Source organism: Tupaia chinensis, unplaced genomic scaffold (assembly GCF_000334495.1).
Source record: "Tupaia chinensis unplaced genomic scaffold, TupChi_1.0 Scaffold000225_1, whole genome shotgun sequence".
In the NCBI taxonomy this organism is placed as follows: Eukaryota; Metazoa; Chordata; class Mammalia; order Scandentia; family Tupaiidae; genus Tupaia; species Tupaia belangeri.
Window position 1 is genome coordinate 119,712 of NW_006159700.1, and position 5,081 is coordinate 124,792.

At 37.2% G+C, this 5,081-nt stretch overlaps 1 long non-coding RNA gene across 1 annotated transcript in view; it reads left to right on the forward strand.

Moving 5' to 3' along the window:
- Positions 1-4,503, forward strand: part of LOC114007726 (uncharacterized) — a 29,376-nt gene extending 24,873 nt beyond the window's left edge. The window contains exon 3 of the long non-coding RNA XR_003549308.1: positions 4,460-4,503. This is a non-coding gene — a long non-coding RNA (uncharacterized LOC114007726). The remainder of the gene's footprint in view (positions 1-4,459) is intronic.
- Positions 4,504-5,081: the final 578 nt, after the last annotated feature.

The following is a 5,081-nucleotide window of genomic DNA, read 5'->3' on the forward strand; positions in this document are numbered from 1 at the left end:
ATGAGGGTTTATCCAATAGCCACATGTGGCTGTTTAATTATAAAAAATTAAAATTAAAAATCCACTTTTTTAGTCACATTAACCACCTTTCAAGTGCTCAGAAGTCAAATGGAGCTAGTGGTTACCTTACCGGACAGAACAGATATAGAACACTTCCATCCTCACACAAATTTCTGTTGAACAGTTGGGCCTGGATAATTTATGATATTTAAAACATCACCCTTGCCTTTACGTATATATTAATTTTAGGTTTTTGCCATAGGTCACATGCACTCACTGGGGAAAAAAAGAGAGAGAAAGAGAGATAAATCACTCCCCCCAAAACCCCCAGGAGGGATGGCCACACTGCAATCCCTTCTCCTCTTGGGATCCTAGGCACGCATGCATGCACACGCACCGGACATGAGTTTATGCCACCGGGTCGGGGACTTAAACCGTGGTCGACTACATGGGAGTCCAGCGACATAGCCATTACACTAACTGCTGGTCCCAGCCTGGCATGATTTTCAAGCTCCTGCATCCGGGACTCTAACCACAGTTGAACATGTGGGAGTCCTGTACCTAAACCACCACATCACCTTCTGGACCATGAACTTCGTAAGTATATCACAAAACATGATTCATCAGGGGACCAGCAGTTAGCGTAATGGCTATGTCGGTGGACTCCCATGTAGTTGACCGCAGTATGAGTCCCGGACCCAGTGGCTTAAACTCATGCCGGGCTTGTCTGCATGTGTGCCCAAGATCCCAAGAGGAGAATGGAGAAGGGATTGCAGTGTGGCCATCCCCTCTGGGGGATGATTTCTCGCTTTCTATCTTTCTGTCTCTCTGCCTTTCTGGCGAGCACAAGCGCCCAATAAGAAAAACCTCTCCAAAAAAAGAAAAAAGGAATAATAAAAATAAAAAGACGCATTGTTTCATGAGAAACCTAGGAAAGGTTATTGAACAAATAGCCTCTTAGGCAGAAGGAATAAACATATCCGAAGTTCTATCCCAGCTAAGGTGGTAGTGGGGTGCCAATGTATAATCACTTAGCAGGATTTAGTTCTGTTCTTGGACCAACCTAGGTAGGCCAGTCATGGTGGTATATAGATAGCCCTAGCTAGTTGAGAGGCTTGGGCAGGTGGTTTGTGACATGGTAACACCCTGTTAAAGACACCTATGTTTCTATCTCTCACTTTTCTTCTCTTTTATTTAAAAAATAAGTCAAATCTTTAAATCATGAACATGTTTGTATTATTAACATACATGTAAGTTCTTAAGAATTGTTTTTTATATCTAAAAATCCTGACAGATGAGCACTCTATTAGTAAGAATATTAGGGGACCAGCAGTTAACATAATGGCTATGTTGCTGAACTCCCATGTAGTTGACCGCGGTTCGAGTCTCAGTCCTGGTGGCTTAAACTCGTGCCGGGCCTGTGTGCATACGTGCCCAAGATCCTAAGAGGAGAATGGAGGAGAAGGGATTGTGGCATGGCCATCCCCCCAGGGGGCAATTTCTCGCTTTCTATCTCTCTGTCTCTCTTTGTCTTTCTGGCAAGTGCACGTGCCCTATAGTAAAAACCTCTCCCCCCTTCCCCCCCAAAAAAGAAAGAAAAAATAAAGAATATTACATAATCAGCAGATAGTGTAATGGTTACATTGATGGACTCCCATGTAGTCAACTATGGTTCAAGTCCCAGACCAGCTGCTTAAAACTCATGCCTCATGCCGGGCATGTGTGTGTGTGTGCCCAAGATCCCAAGAAGAAAATGGAGGAGAAGGGATTGCAGTTTGGCCATCTCCTCTGGAATGATTTTTCATTTTCTGTCTCTCTGACCAGTGCATGTACCTTATTACAAAAATCCCTTTAAAAATAAAAATAAGGGAACCAGCAGTTAGCATAATGGCTATGATGCTGAACTCACGCGTAGTCGACCGCGGTTCGCGTCCCAGACCTGGTGGCTTCAAACTCACACTGGGTGCGTGTGCGTGTGTGCCCAAAATCCCAAGAGGAGAATGGAGGAGAAAGGATTGCGGCGTGACCATCCCCCCTGGGGGGTGATTTCTCGCTTTCTGTCTCTATGTCTCTGTCTGTCTGGCAAGTGCACGTGCCCTATAGCAAAAATCTCTCCAAAAAAAAAATAATAATAATAATGATAATAAAAATAAAATTTAAAAAGTAAGGATAAACATATGTATCCTGTATATAATTATAGATTACATCCAATATTTACTTTTCTATATTTTTGTTGAATTTCTCCTGGTTATATGATTTTTTTGGTCTTATAAAGCCATCTTATGGGGTCTCATGAAGTCTGTTAAGCATGATTGATAAAGTCTTGTCTAACTTGCTTATGGATCTTGAGAAAGTACTTTTGCCATTTGAATTAGATTATTTTTTTCCTCTTTTAGTAATCTAAAAGGCCAAGGTTTTTTAAACCATCATGAATATCTACGTCCCTTAAGATCTTGCCTATTTTTATCCCTTACCCCCATAAAGATAATTTCAGTTGGTCTGAGAGGAAATCCCATGAACTGTATTTTAATTATGAGGAGCTTCTCTGATGAACGCACTTTTGAGCCACACTTTATTGTTCAGTATAAACAGCAAATGTTTATGAGTCCACATGAAATTTTGGCACCGTAGTGATTTATGACACTTGCCTATAAATGATCTCTTTTCATAAGGATTGATTTCTTTGTGGCATAGGCAGGTATAACATAAATAGCTATAAATTTCTCATTTAAAACATTACTTATTAATAAAAACAACTCACAGGCCAGCAGGTGGTGGTGTGTTTCAGGCACTGGACTCCCACATGGCCAACCACAATTTGAGTTCCACACCTGATGACTTGCTTTCTCATTTTCCTTTTTCCTCTCTTCCTCTGCCTGTTTCTCCTGAGTCAAATTTAAATAAATAAATAATAACAACAAATAAAATTAAATAAATCTTTTTAAAAATAAATTTAAAAATTCACACAATTCATTAAATAACAGACTTCCATTTACACGTCAAGCATGCAAACATTTTAGCTGAAGATTAATTTGTCATGATGGCAAATGATATATCCATTAAAATAACAACTATCAAAGATGGATGAGGGCAGATCAAAAAACAGTAGAACCAATATTCTACTACAGGTTGGCATTCACTTCACTCAAAAGATGCAAATGTTTTTATCTGAAGATGGAGGCACAAAATCCAAGCAGAGGTTGTGGTTTCTGAAAAATTAGTATCAAAATATGTAATCGTTATTTAATATTTCAGATGCATGGGGGTATTCTGGGCATTATATTACCATATCAATTTCTCGTTCAAAATCCTTCAAGGAATCTTTCCAGCTTGCCTGCAGGATTAAGTTCATTGTCCTCAGCTTGTCGTAGTATTCTGAGATCTGGCACGGACTTGCTCTTTGGATTTCCTCTCCTGCCATCTCGCAGCACCACTGTGCTCTTTCACGCTTGTTTCCCGTAAGGTAGAGTGTCCCACAGGATGTCTTTGAGAGCACTAATTTTGGGATGCTAATAGGTGTTACATTTTAATAATAAAAAAAGTCTCCAAGGTCAAATGCATTTGGGAAATGATATGATACGTAAAGTTAATCATGTTCCCTTCCATAGTTCTGAGAACCTTTAGGATGCTAGTGTGAATTAAAAATAACTCGGGAGTGGATATAGAGTGAAATATTTCCCCAAAGAATTTTTTTTCATGAAACACCTTGTTTCATGGATTGTCTATAGAGATTATTTTTCTGAAGGACAGGTTTAGGAAAAACAGAGATGATGGAAACAGCATGGGATCTGGAATCTGAGGTCCTTGGGGTCAAAATTCAATCCTGATATTTACCAATGATTTTATCTGGGACAAATTAATCTTTAGATTTGTGTTTCTTCCTGGCAAAGTACAAATGTGTTATGTTTAATTTAGAAAGACATCGTAATAATTTAATGAGAAAACATATATTAGACACCTAGTATTGACCTTTTCCATAGGTTAGTGGTCAGTAAATAACAGTTTGGTTGCTTTTTCTTGCTTTCCAGCCAAACTAAACTCTTCACAAATTTCTTTAATATACACAGCTCTTTGCTTTTAGAGGTGATAAAATGCTGAGAATCTGTTACTTATGTGTCCAATTTCTATTAAAAAAAATTTTTGTAAAAATTTTAGTCTCTTTTCCTGCTTGTTGTCATCCCATTAATCCCATTCTTCAGAATCACCTTGGTTTTTTTTTGTTTTGTTTTTTGGTTTTTTTTTTTGGAAGCCTTTCTTCAATCTTCACAATTAAAACTGGCTTCTCCTATGTTTATATTTGGATAGAAATTTTTCTTATTCCACTCACTATTCTATAAATTCCATTTTTTCTACCGTATTATAAACTCTGTATATTCAGAAATCAATTATTGTTTGAGTAGCATAAAACATTTTAATTGAAATAAATGCATAAATAACAAAGAAATCTTTTGTTTTCTAGGAATACCACAAACAGTAAGACTTTCTTAATGATGTAGCAGCAAGTTTCAAGAGTGATTATTGATATCAAAAAGTTGTCGATCCCTGATCAACATTCCTTCAGTAAACTTTCTTGCCTCTATTTCTTTCAGCTGTTTATTGAATGATAAAAGAAACCTAATTTATTCATGAGTTGCGTTTTTTTTTTTCAAATTTTCATCACTATTGGCATTTTTTATCGGTCCATTTCTTTGCTGGAGTTCTTAGGAAATATCTAAGTTCTGAGCTTCCCTGGATTTAATGTAAAATGCATTTGGCTGCATTCAAAGTCTGCTAATTAGTTTATAAAATTAAAGTTCTTGTCCTAATTTGCTGCTTAAATCTCAGTGTTGGAAAGTCACATAACAAATTGGATGAAGACGTAGACTTTGTAGTTAAACATTCTTGGGTTAAAGTCTTTATTTCACCACTAATTTACCCATATGAACTTGAAGTTGAGTGAACTTGAGCACACTGTGCTAGCTGTACTTCACAGGATTATAGTGAAGTTAATGAAATAATATATATGTATATGCCATTTACTGAAAGATGAACATATATTAGATATTGTAATTTTCTACAAATATAGTTTTATCATTTTAAAG